This window comes from Pleurodeles waltl, chromosome 4_2, assembly GCF_031143425.1.
Source record: "Pleurodeles waltl isolate 20211129_DDA chromosome 4_2, aPleWal1.hap1.20221129, whole genome shotgun sequence".
In the NCBI taxonomy this organism is placed as follows: Eukaryota; Metazoa; Chordata; class Amphibia; order Caudata; family Salamandridae; genus Pleurodeles; species Pleurodeles waltl.
Genome location: NC_090443.1, coordinates 516,790,013 through 516,804,151, shown reverse-complemented (window position 1 = coordinate 516,804,151; position 14,139 = coordinate 516,790,013). Strand labels below are relative to the sequence as shown.

General features: G+C 50.4%; 1 protein-coding gene across 3 annotated transcripts in view; it reads left to right on the top strand.

The window, feature by feature from the left end:
- The window catches only part of PRRC2C (proline rich coiled-coil 2C), a 1,097,702-nt gene that overhangs the window by 544,440 nt on the left and 539,123 nt on the right, over positions 1 to 14,139 (top strand). The window lies entirely within an intron of this gene.

Below are 14,139 nucleotides of genomic sequence, written 5' to 3'. Positions count from 1 at the left end.
CGGCACAGGGGTGGCCGGGTACAGTGTGCAAAGCAGGCGTCGGGATTTGTATAGGTTTCAATGGAGGGACCCAGGGTCACTCTAGTGGTGCAGGCAGGCACAGGGGGGGCTTCTTGGGACAGCCACCACCTGGGCAAGGCAAAGGGTTGCCTGGGGGTCACTCCGGCGTGGAGGTTCAGTTCCTTCAGGTCCTGGGGTCTGCGGCTGCTGGTGCAGTGCTGATTCCAGCCATCGGATCCCTTGTTACAGGCAGTCGCGATCAGGGGGAGCCTATGGATTCTCTCTGCAGGCGTCGCTGTGGGGGCTCAGGGGGGTCGTCTCTGGTTACTCGCGGGCTTGCGGTCGCCGGGGAGTCCTCCCTGAGGTGTTGGTTCTCTGAATCTCGAGCCAGGGGCATCACTTCCAGCAGGAAACGAGCAGTCTTTGGAAGTTCCTTCTTTGCTGCAAAGAAGTAGCTGGTTTTGAGCAGGGCCGCTGCTCACTGGAGTTTCTTGGTCCTTTAGTCCAGGGCAGTCCTCTGAGGCTTCAATGGTCGCTGGTCCCTGTCGGATGAGTCGCTGGTTGCAGGTTTTCGAAGTTGGAGACAGTCCGGTAGGGCTGCGGCCAAAGCAGTTGTCTTCCTCCTTCTCTGCAGGCTTGTAGGTCAGCAGTCCTTGTTTCTTCAGGTTGCAGGAATGTAGTTTCCTAGGTTCTGGGTTGCCCCTAAATACTGAATTTAGGGGTGTTTTTAGGTCTGGGAGTGCAGTAGCTAATGGCTACTATCCTTGAGGGTGGCTACACCCTCCTTGTGCCACCTCTTTGGTGTTGGGGGCACATCCCTAATCCTATTTGTAAAGAAATGGCTCCCTGTTGCAGTTACCCCCCACTTTTTGCCTGATACTGATGCTGACTTGACTGAGAAGTGTGCTGGGAACCTGCTAACCAGGCCCCAGCACCAGTGTTCTTTCACCTAAAATGTACCATTGTCTCCACAATTGGCACAACCCTGGCACCCAGGTAAGTCCCTTGTAACTGGTACCCCTGGTACTAAGGGCCCTGATGCCAGGGAAGGTCTCTAAGGGCTGCAGCATGTATTATGCCACCCTAGGGACCCCTCACTCAGCACAGACATCCTGCTTGCCAGCTTGTGTGTGCTGGTGGGGAGAAAATGACTAAGTCGACTTGGCACTCCCCTCAGGGTGCCATGCCAACCTCACACTGCCTGTGGCATAGGTAAGTCACCCGTCTAGCAGGCCTTACAGCCCTAAGGCAGGGTGCACTATACCACAGGTGAGGGCATAGGTGCATGAGCACTATGCCCCTACAGTGTCTAAGCAAAACCTTAGACATTGTAAGTGCAGGGTAGCCATAAAAGAATATGGTCTGGGAGTCTGTCAAAAACGAACTCCACATCTCCATAATGGCTACACTGAATACTGGAAAGTTTGGTACCAAACTTCTCAGAATAATAAACCCACACTGATGCCAGTGTTGGATTTATTAAAAAATGCACACAAAGGGCATCTTAGAGATACCCCCCTGTATTTTACCCAATTGTTCAGTGCAGGACTGACTGGTCTGTGCCAGCCTGCTGCTGAGAGACGAGTTTCGGACCCCATGCGGTGAGAGCCTTTGTGCTCTCTGAGGACAGAAACAAAGCCTGCTCTGGGTGGAGGTCCTTCACACCTCCCCCTTGCAGGAACTGTAACACCTAGCAGTGAGCTTCAAAGGCTTAAGCTTTGTGTTACAATGCCCCAGGGCACTCCAGCTAGTGGAGATGCCCGCCCCCTGGACACAGCCCCCACTTTTGGTATCAAGTCCAGTAGCGATAATGAGAAAAACAAGGAGTCGTCACTGGCCAGTCAGGACAGCCCCTAAGGTGTCCTGAGCTGAGATGACTCTGACTTTTAGAAATCCTCCATCTTGCAGATGGAGGATTCCCCCAATAGGAATAGGGATGTGCCCCCCTCCCCTCAGGGAGGAGGCACAAAGAGGGTGTAGCCACCCTAAAGTACAGTAGACATTGGCTACTTACCTCCCAGACCTAAACACACCCCTAAATTCAGTATTTAGGGGCTCCCCAGAACCTAGGAACTCGGATTCCTGCAACTTACGAAGAAGAGGACTGCTGAGCTGAAAAACCCCTGCAGAGAAGACGGAGACACCAACTGCTTTGGCCCCAGCCCTACCGGCCTGTCTCCCTCCTTCAGAAGAAAACTGCTCCAGCGACGCTTTCCCCAGGACCAGCGACCTCTGAATCCTCAGAGGACTGCCCTGCTTCCAAAAGACAAAGAAACTCGTGAGGACAGCGGCCCTGTTCAACAAAGACTGCAACTTTGTTTCCCGAGGAGCAGATGTAAAGACCCCTGCAATCCCCGCAAGAAGCGTGAGACTTGCAACACTGCACCCGGCGACCCCGACTCGACTGGTGGAGAAACAACACCTCAGGGAGGACCCTCCGGCGACTCCGAGACTGTGAGTAACCAAAGTTGTCCCCCCTGAGCCCCCACAGCGACGCCTGTAGAGGGAGTCCTGAGGCTCCCCCTGACCGCGACTGCCTGACTCTGAAATCCCGACACCTGGAAAAGACCCTGCACCCGCAGCCCCCAGGACCTAAAGGATCTGAACTCCAGTGCAGGAGTGACCCCCAGGAGGCCCTCTCCCTTGCCCAGGTGGTGGCTACCCCGAGGAGCCCCCCCTTGCCTGCCTGCATCGCTGAAGAGACCCCTTGGTCTCCCATTGATTCCTATTACAAACCCAACGCTTGTTTACACACTGCACCCGGCCGCCCCCGTGCTGCTGAGGGTGTACTTTTTGTGTGAACTTGTGTCCCCCCCCCCCCCCCCCCCTCCAAGTGCCCTACAAAACCCCCCCTGGTCTGCCCTCCGAAGACGCGGGTACTTACCTGCTGGCAGACTGGAACCGGGGCACCCCCTTCTCCGTTGAAGCCTATGCGTTTTGGGCACCACTTTGAACTCTGCACCTGACCGGCCCTGAGCTGCTGGTGTGGTAACTTTGGGGTTGCTCTGAACCCCCAACGGTGGGCTACCTTGGACCCAAACTTGAACCCCGTAGGTGGTTTACTTACCTACAAAAACTAACAAATACTTACCTCCCCCAGGAACTGTTGAAAATTGCACTGTGTCCAATTTTGAAATAGCTATATGTGTTTTATGTAAAAAGTATATATGCTATTGTGATTATTCAAAGTTCCTAAAGTACTTACCTGCAATACCTTTCAAATGAGATATTACATGTAGAATTTGAACCTGTGGTTCTTAAAATAAACTAAGAAAATATATTTTTCTATACAAAAACCTATTGGCCTGTGTAGGAAGTTGGCTCTGTATGCACTATTTCAAAGTAAGGAATAGTATGCACAGAGTCCAAGGGTTCCCCTTAAAGGTAAGATAGTGGCAAAAAGAGATAATACTAATGCTCTATTTTGTGGTAGTGTGGTCGAGCAGTAGGCTTATCAAAGGAGTAGTGTTAAGCATTTGTTGTACATACACACAGGCAATAAATGAGGAACACACACTCAGACAAATCCAGCCAATAGGTTTTGTTATAGAAAAATATCTTTTCTTAGTTTATTTTAAGAACCACAGGTTCAAATTTTACATGTAATATCTCATTTGAAAGGTGTAAGGAAATGCCTCCTTGGCATGGTTGCCCCCTGACTTTTTGCCTTTGCTGATGCTATGTTTACAATTGAAAGTGTGCTGAGGCCTGCTAACCAGGCCCCAGCACCAGTGTTCTTTCCCTAACCTGTACTTTTGTATCCACAATTGGCAGACCCTGGCATCCAGATAAGTCCCTGGTAACTGGTACTTCTAGTACCAAGGGCCCTGATGCCAAGGAAGGTCTCTAAGGGCTGCAGCATGTCTTATGCCACCCTGGAGACCTCTCACTCAGCACAGACCCACTGCTTGCCAGCTTGTGTGTGCTAGTGAGAACAAAACGAGTAAGTCGACATGGCACTCCCCTCAGGGTGCCATGCCAGCCTCTCACTGCCTATGCAAGTATAGGTCAGTCACCCCTCTAGCAGGCCTTACAGCCCTAAGGCAGGGTGCACTATACCATAGGTGAGGGTACCAGTGCATGAGCATGGTACCCCTACAGTGTCTAAACAAAACCTTAGACATTGTAAGTGCAGGGTAGCCATAAGAGTATATGGTCTGGGAGTTTGTCAAACACGAACTCCACAGCACCATAATGGCTACACTGAAAACTGGGAAGTTTGGTATCAAACTTCTCAGCACAATAAATGCACACTGATGCCAGTGTACATTTTATTGTAAAATACACCACAGAGGGCACCTTAGAGGTGCCCCCTGAAACTTAACCGACTGTCTGTGTAGGCTGACTAGTTCCAGCAGCCTGCCACACTAGAGACATGTTGCTGGCCTCATGGGGAGAGTGCCTTTGTCACTCTGAGGCCAGTAACAAAGCCTGCACTGGGTGGAGATGCTAACACCTCCCCCAGGCAGGAGCTGTAACACCTGGCGGTGAGCCTCAAAGGCTCACCCCTTTGTCACAGCCCAGCAGGGCACTCCAGCTTAGTGGAGTTGCCCGCCCCCTCCGGCCACGGCCCCCACTTTTGGTGGCAAGGCTGGAGGGAACAAAGAAAGCAACAAGGAGGAGTCACTGGCCAGTCAGGACAGCCCCTAAGGTGTCCTGAGCTGAGGTGACTCTAACTTTTAGAAATCCTCCATCTTGCAGATGGAGGATTCCCCCAATAGGGTTAGGATTGTGACCTCCTCCCCTTGGGAGGAGGCACAAAGAGGGTGTACCCACCCTCAGGGCTAGTAGCCATTGGCTACTAACCCCCCCAGACCTAAACACGCCCTTAAATTTAGTATTTAAGGGCTACCCTGAACCCTAGATTCCTGCAACAACAAGGACTGCCCAGCTGAAAACCCCTGCAGAGGAAGACCAGAAGACAACAACTGCCTTGGCTCCAGAAACTCACCGGCCTGTCTCCTGCCTTCCAAAGAACTCTGCTCCAGCGACGCCTTCCAAAGGGACCAGCGACCTCTGCATCCTCTGAGGACTGCCCTGCTTCGACGACGACAAGAAACTCCCGAGGACAGCGGACCTGCTCCAAAAAGACTGCAACTTTATCCAAAGAAGCAGCTTTAAAGAACCCTGCAATCTCCCCGCAAGAAGCGTGAGACTTGCAACACTGCACCCGGCGACCCCGACTCGGCTGGTGGAGAACCAACACCTCAGGGAGGACCCCCGGACTACTCTACGACTGTGAGTACCAAAACCTGTCCCCCCTGAGCCCCCACAGCGCCGCCTGCAGAGGGAATCCCGAGGCTTCCCCTGACCGCGACTCTCTGAAACCTAAGTCCCGACGCCTGGAAAAGACCCTGCACCCGCAGCCCCCAGGACCTGAAGGACCGGACTTTCACTGCAGAAGTGATCCCCAGGAGTCCCTCTCCCTTGCCCAAGTGGAGGTTTCCCCGAGGAAGCCCCCCCTTGCCTGCCTGCAGCGCTGAAGAGATCCCTTGATCTCTCATTGACTTACATTGCGAACCCGACGCTTGTTCTAACACTGCACCCGGCCGCCCCCGCGCCGCTGAGGGTGAAATTTCTGTGTGGGCTTGTGTGTCCCCCGGTGCCCTACAAAACCCCCCTGGTCTGCCCCCCGAAGACGCGGGTACTTACCTGCTGGCAGACTGGAACCGGGGCACCCCCTTCTCTCCATTGGAGCCTATGCGTTTTGGGCACCACTTTGAACTCTGCACCTGACCGGCCCTGAGCTGCTGGTGTGGTAACTTTGGGGTTGCTCTGAACCCCCAACGGTGGGCTAACTTGGACCAAGAACTGAACCCTGTAAGTGTCTTACTTACCTGGTAAAACTAACCAACACTCCCCCCCCCCCCCCCCCCCCCCCCCCCCCAGGAACTGTGAAAATTGCACTAAGTGTCCACTTTTAAAATAGCTATTTGTGAATAACTTGAAAAGTATACATGCAATTGAAATGATTCAAAGTTCCTAATGTACTTACCTGCAATACCTTTCAAACAAGATATTACATGTTAAATTTGAACCTGTGGTTCCTAAAATAAACTAAGAAAATATATTTTTCTATACAAAACCTATTGGCTGGATTTGTCTCTGAGTGTGTGTACCTCATTTATTGTCTATGTGTATGTACAACAAATGCTTAACACTACTCCTTGGATAAGCCTACTGCTCGACCACACTACCACAAAATAGAGCATTAGTATTATCTATTTTTACCACTATTTTACCTCTAAGGGGAACCCTTGGACTCTGTGCATGCTTCCTTACTTTGAAATAGCACATACAGAGCCAACTTCCTACACTTACACCTATGGAATGTCTGACTTTTTTTCCACATCCCCCAATATCTGACATTTGAAACAATTTTTTTGCCTGTGGCTGCCTACTCACCTCTTCTTTGGCACTGCACCCTTGTCTGCTAGCCGACCATCCTTGTTTTACTTCACATCTCTTGTTGAACGACTGCTCCCCTCATCATTCCCCCCAGAGCATTTTTTCACCTCTGTGTCTGTCTTGACATCCCCCCACAACCCCAGGGACTACAATAGAAATTGTAATATAGTTGAATTGGTTTTGATCCTGCAGCAGTAATGTGCAAATTCACCTGGTGTCACAAATTATAACTGTGATCAGTTCAAATCTGTTGTTTACCATTCTGATGGCACTGAATTTCTAACAACTTCAATAATGAGCTCAAATGAATCCCCAAGACTTGTTTCTGTTTTCTGTAATGCCTATGCTGATATCTTCATTAGTGGTCTTAAATTACATATCTGTAACGTTTGTGAGCATATGTGTAGGAAGCAGGCCTGGTGTGTGGTGAGTACCCAAGATACTTAATCCAGGTTCAGGTGTCACCTATTAGTGAAGTGTAGGCAGTGTCTAGAAGCTAGGCTCTCGAGAGGTAACTGTGGATGAGCAGCTAAGGCTAATCTAGGAGACATGCAAAGCTCATGCAAAACCACTGTAGTCACACAGCACTTACACACATGAAAGAAAACACTCAGTTGTACAAAAATAGGTAGTTCATTTCTGATGGATACAACTACCTGTGGATTCCTCACCTAATGAATACTCCCATTGCGCCAGCTTTCGACGGAAATCTTTTTCCTTGCTTCTGCACGTCGACGAGGATGTCACAATTGCCCACACGACACCATCTGACGTCATACAGACAATAAGAGGTCCTCGCCGTCGTCAGTTCCCTTTTTTCCGTGCCATTCGAAACGGTTATCTTCGAGGGAGCTACTGTTGCTGCTCGACAGTTAGTGTGTTTTTGTTTTTTTTTACTTTGGGACATTACAATGTTGCAAAGAAAGTCGGGATTCAAGCCCTGCCGTGAGTGTGGTGGAAAAATGTCGGTAACGGACCCACATTCTGACTGCTTGTGGTGTCTTAGTTCCGACCACGATGTTAAGTGCGATTCTTGTCAGCATATGAATCCTAAGGCCCTGAAAGAGTGTGAGGCCAAGCTTTTTCTTGCGAAATCGAAAAAGGAGGAGAAAAGACATCACTGAAAGTCGTCGTCACCGAAGTCTCATCGGCGTCATCGGGACTCCCGGTGTCGTCGAATCACGGCGCCGGTCGAGTAGGGAGAGGTCTCGATCGAGGTCTCCATCAACTCGACTTGGGAAGTCAGTCCCACTATCACTCCCCAGCCGACGACGCCGTTACCATCTCCGGCTTCATCGACTTCACCCATGTCATCGGGCCATCCTCCTTCAGTGTTCGAGGTTCTGCAGCCTCAGATGTTTTCTCCGTCTTTGCAGACGTCGAGACCGGCTTCGGTGTCTCCTTCGAACCAGGCACCCCAGTACCTGGCTTTCCCGGCCCCTGGAGCTGATAGCACCGCATTTCTCAAAGCGATGTTTTCCATCTTCCAACAGATGGCTCCAGGTGGTGGACCGGCTGGTCCTTCGGGCCCTTTGGCCTTCAACATGGGTGCTCCGGCTCCACTTCGACCGGCACCCTTTATGCCCTTTCTCCCCCTGGGGAACGTGGGCTCGGCGCCGGTATCGGCTCCGGTGGCTTCGGCTCCTGGGGCTTCGGCTCCGGCGGCTTCGATATCTCAGCCAGTGACGCCTACTAGACCTCCTCCGACTCCGGGACAGTCTTCAAATCGTCCGGCTCTGCATTTGGCGCCGAAGAGAGCTATGGTGCCTGTAGACCCGGCGTCGGACGGATCCGAGGATCGGTGTCATTCTTCGATGTCCGCTGACGCCATGTCGACGCAGAGGATAGAGGAGAGGCTGCACTCGAGGAGGCTTGCTCTCCGCCTCCTTGAAGAGCAGGAATACGAGAGGCAAGCCTTGGAGGAAGGTGAGATTGAGGACTCTCGTGAGGGTCTACATGGACTTGACACTGCAAGTGGTCTGGATACCTCCCCTGAATGGGACTGGTCATCACCTGGGGAGTACACAGAGGAGGCGGCCACTTTTCATTCTGTCATCAGAAAGGCAGCTGACTTTCTGGACCTCCCTTTGCCAGTGACTGAGGCCAAGCGGAACATCTTGACGGAGGTGTTGCACCCTGCCTCTACATCTGCTGAGCCGCTTTTGCCTTTCAATGAAGCGCTACTGGACCCCATTATGGAAGTCTGGAAGAAGCCGGTGTCTTCTTCAGCCGTCAATAGATCTGTGGCTAGGAGGTATCGGGTTGCACCGGCTGACCCAGGTTTTCTTTTCAGGCACCCAACACCTGAAAGCCTGGTGGTCCAGGCTTCGTGCTCAGCAAGATCTGCTCCTGGGTCCTTTCCAGCTGTACCTCGGATAGAGACTCCAAGAAGATGGACATGTCATCCAAAAAGGTGTTCAACGCCATGCTACATGACGAGAAGTCCACCAATGCTACATGCATTTTAGGAAGATACATTTATGCCCTGATGGACGAAATTAAATCCACACACACAGAGGTTCCTCAGGAATTATTGAGCCTGGTCTCTGACGCTCAGGCAGCTGCAACCCAGGTTATTCAAACTGGGTTGGATACATCGGACTCAGTTGATAGAGCAATGGCTACGGCTGTGGTTACAAGGAGGCAGGCCTGGCTTCGTAACTCTGGATTTTCCTCTGATGTGCAATCGACCCTATTGGACCTTCCTTTTGATGGTGACAAGCTGTTTAGTGCCAAGGCAGATTCAGCCCTAGAAAGGTTCAAAGGGAGTAGGGCCACGGCCAAGTCGCTGGGCTTGCAAGCCACTTCTTCTACTTCCTCCAGATTTTTTAGGAGGTTTTGAGGATTTGGTCGTGGTTCCTCCTCCTTTCGAGGAAAATTCCAACAACCCACCTCTGCTCTCTCCTGTAGATCCTTTAGAGGGAGGGGTAGGGTCTGTACCAGGGGAGCCTCTCAGCAGCACTCTGCCTCTTCCTCATCCTCGGGGGGGTGCAGCAGGGGAAGCAGCCTTAGGCTTCCACCAATTCCCTCTCAATCCACTCTTGTAGGGGGGAGGTTACTGATTTTTTTTCTCCACAAGTGGGAGGTCATAACATCAGACTCCTGGATTACCAGCATGGTGAGAAAAGGCTACACCCTTCCCTTTCGGGAGTTTCCGCCCCGCCCATCTTATTGTTCAGAAGAACAGCTCCTGTTAGAACAGGAGGTTCAAGTCCTCCTTTCAAAGGGCACAGTGGAGTTGGTCCCAGAGCAGGAAAGGGGTCAAGGATGTTACTCGAGATACTTCCTAATTCCCAAGAAGGATGGTCGGTTGAGACCAATCCTGGACCTAAGGATCTTGAATTGGTTCCTCAAACAGGAAAAGTTCAAGATGCTGACCCTAGCTCAGGTGCTTTTGGCGCTGGAGATTGGATGGTGTCTGTCGACTTGCAGGATGCTTACTTTCATATTCTGATACTCAAGTCACACAGGAAGTATCTCCGGTTTGTGGTGGGGTCGCAGCACTATCAGTTTGCGGTCCTCCCGTTTGGTCTTACTTCAGCACCTCGAGTCTTCATGAAGGTGATGTCTGTGGTTGCAGCGGAGATCAGAAGGAAGGGGATAGCAGTATTTCCTTATCTGGACGACTGGTTGATCAAAGCCAAGTCTCCGGAGCTTGTGTTGCATCACCTGCAGTCGACAACCCAGTTGTTGTTCGACCTGGGTTTTTCGGTGAACGTGCCCAAATCTCACCTAGAGCCCTCTCAGCGCCTCCTGTTCATAGGGGCAGTACTGGATACAACATTGAATCGAGCCTTTCTTCTGCCTCTGCGGATTCAGGACATTCAGGCGTTGGTTCCAATGTTTCGAATTGGAGCGGTTATTCCGGTCCTCAAGGTCCTACGTCTGCTCGGTCTGTTTGCTTCTTGCATACTGTTGGTCACGCATGCTCGCTGGCACATGAGGGCTCTTCATTGGTGCCTCTGAAGGCAGTGGTCTCAACACAAAGGAGATCTCGAAGGCTTGGTGTGGATCTCCAGAGATGCTGCCACGGATTTGAAGTGGTGGATTGCGGACGGCAATCTTTCCCGAGGAAGGCCGTTCTCGCAAGCTCCGCCAGTGGCCACAGTAATAACGGATGCTTCCACTCTAGGGTGGGGAGCTCATCTGGGGGACCTGGAAATCAATGGTCTTTGGTCTCCAGTAGAACAGATGTTTCATATTAATCTGTTGGAGTTACGGGCTGTACGACTGGCTCTCAAGGCATTCCTCCCATCCCTTCGCGGTCAGTCGGTTCAGGTCCTGACGGACAATACTACCGCGATGTGGTATATAAACAAACCGGGAGGGGTAGGGTCGTAGCTTCTCTGCAGAGAAGCTCTTCGGCTATGGTCCTGGGCAAAGGACCATCAGATTTGCTTGGTAGCAAATCATCTGGCCGGAGTCTTGAACGTACGTGCAGACTGCCTCAGTCGCCATTTCTCGGCCGATCACGAGTGGCGCCTCCATCCAGATCAAGTCCGTCTAATCTTCCAGATGTGGGGGTTTCCTCGGATAGATCTGTTTGCCACCCGGGAGAACTCGCACTGCCCGTTATTCTGCAGCCTCCAGTATCTGGTACAAGGAGCGTTGGGGGATGCGTTTCAGATGACCTGGTGCGACCAGTTGCTTTACGCATTTCCCCCCCATACCCTTGATTCCTTGAGTATTGAGGAAAATACGCCAAGACCAGGGCCAAGTTATCTTAATAGCTCGGGATTGGCCAAGGAGGGTATGGTACACGGACCTTCTCCAACTCTCACTGTGCCCTCCGCTCCGTCTCCCTCTCAGGGCAGACCTCCTCTCGCAGTCGCAGGGGCAGGTTTTACACCCCACCTCCAGAGCCTGCACCTTCATGTCTAGAGATTGAACAGGGCAACCTGAGTTCTTTCTCTCTCCTGCCTGATGTAGTGGATGTTATCTTAGCGGCCAGGCGACACTCCACTAAATCTATCTACGCTAATAGGTGGTCTAAATTTGTGGTTTGGTGTGGAGAGAGGCAGATTGATCCCTTACGTGCTCACTTGTCGGATATTTTATCTTTTGCATTGTCTCTAGCACAGAGGGGTTGTGCAGTGGCTACGGTTAAGGGATACTTGTCTGCTCTTTCAGTCTTTCTTTGTCTTCCAGACCAGCCTTCTTTGTTTAAATCCCCCTAGTACTTAGGTTCTTGAAGGGTCTTACGAATAAATTCCCTCCTACTCCTTTCGTTATGCCTCAGTGGGATTTGAACTTGGTTCTAACTTTCCTTATTGGGTCCCCTTTTGAGCCTATGCACTCTTGCCCCATCAGATTATTGGTCCTAAAGACGGTCTTTCTGGTTGCAATTACTTCTGCAAAGAGTGAGTGAGTTGCAAGCTCTATCTGTAAAACCCCCTTATACATCTTTTTATGGGGATAAGGTGGTGTTGAGGACCAAGGCTGCTTTCCTTCCGAAGGTTGTTTCACCCTTTCATATGTCCCAGACGATTACTCTTTCCACGTTTTATCCTTCGCCTCATCCTTCAAAGGAGGAAGAGAGACTTCACCGCTTAGATCCAAGGAGGGCGCTAAGCTTCTGTATAGACAGAACGAAGGATTTCAGGCTGGAGGATCAGCTCTTCATCGGGTACGTGGGACAGAGGAGAGGAAAGGCAGTCCACAAGAGAACACTCTCCAGGTGGGTTGTTCTTTGCATTAAAATGTGTTACTCTTTAGCAAAGAAAGAACCCCCTGATGGTATAAGAGCTCATTCCACCAGAGCTAAGTCGGCCACTTCGGCCTTGGCTAGGGGTGTTCTTGTGGTTGACATCTGCAAGGCCGCAACTTGGTCATCCCTTCACACTTTTGCGAAGCATTACTGCTTGGACTCTGAGGTCAGAAGGGATGGCCATTTTGCACGGTCAGTGCTGCAGGATTTCTTGGTTTGACCATTCAGGCACCCTCCACCGAGTGCGGTACTGCTTTGGTACTCTATTCATTAGGTGAGGAATCCACAGTTAGTTGTATCCATCAGAAGAACAAGTTACTTACCTTCGGTAACGACTTTTCTGGTGGATACATTGGCTACCTGTGGATTCCTCACGGTCCCACCCGCCTCCCTGTTGCCTGTCTGGTCTAGCCAAGTAATTCTTGAGTGTGCTCCTCTTGGTTTTGAGGACTAGTATATATTCTTTATATATATTCATATTGATATATATTGTTGATATATTTATTGATTTGTTTAAAAAAAAAAAGTGAGTCATTAGAATGATGTATTTATTTGGAATATCATTAAATTTTGCTATTGTTCTTTCATCTCAATGGCCTATTATTCTCGGGCACGTAAAAAATGTTGGTACTGACGTCGGCACGTCGGCGAGGACCTCTTATTGTCTGTATGATGTCAGACGGCGTCGCGTGGGCAATTGTGACGTCCTCGTCGACGTGCAGAAGCTAGGAAGAAGATTTCCGTCGAAAGCTGGTGCAATGGAAGTATTCATTAGGTGAGCAGGGGTGTGGAATTTATTAAAATATCTACTTGTCCACGGGACAGGTTGCTTCTCAAATCTACTTGTCCTGTAAAAAGATCTACTTGTCCCTTTGGTGCCATGTAGTGTGGCGCCAAATTATAGCAGCAATCTCATTATGTAAGAGCTCTGATAATAGCCTCTCTGATTATGCCAGGGCTACTACCATAGTAGGGCTTGAATACTTGCAGTTTCAATCCCTACTGTAGCAATTTCCTTATTTTTCCACCTTTCTGCAGATTTGCATACTGGGGCTGGAGGAAGCAGTAAGCAATAGTTCCAGGGCTGGAATGCCTTTGAGTCTGCAAACCTACTAACCTGCATGTTTTAAAGATTTTCACCAGCTTCTCTCTAATATTTTCCCATAATAAGAAAGGGTGGACATTTACTCCTGACAATGGCAGGATTAGAACTTCTTCCAGGGTTGGGAAGAAAGTGGCTGGAGGGAAAATGAACTTGCAAATGCTCAATAGATTTTCACATGAGCAAATCTACACATGCGTATTTACCCATGCTAAAATACAGTTCACAAATATTTTATAGGGGTACGACATATACCATGGGTGCACTTTTGTGACTTTCTTTAAGAATTTGCGGCCACATGTAGGTAGGTTCAGATTTGTGACCCGCAAATTGCGAGTCGCAAATCCGAATGTAGGATGGTGTCCCTGACACCATCTGTGATTCGCAAGGGCTTCGCAAATGCACACCTCATGAATAATCATGAGGTGGGTCGCAATTTGCGACCCCCTTGCGAATGGCGGCCTCACAGGGATGGTGGCCTGCTGGAGACAGCAGACCACCATGTCTGTGACTGCTTTTCAATAAAGCAGTTTTTTGTAATGCAGCCCGTTTTCCTTAAAGGAAAACGAGATGCATTACAAAAACGAAAAATGAAACGTTTTCGCTTCATTTTTTCAGAGCAGGCAGTGGTCCGCAGGACCACTGCCTGCTCTGAAAAAATGTTTACAGTGACATTCACAATGGGGAAGGGGTCCCAGGGGGACCCCTTCCCTTTTGTGAAAGTGTTAGCACCCATTTGAAATGGGTGCAAACTGCGATTGGTTTGCGCCCGCATTCGCAAAACAATCCTACGTTGCACTGCGAGTCGCAATTAGGAAGGGAACACCCCTTCCTAATTGCGAGTCGCAAACCCGTTTTGCGATTCGGTAACCAGGTTACCGAATCGCAAAACTGGGTTTGTGCATCGCAATGTGCTTTTTGC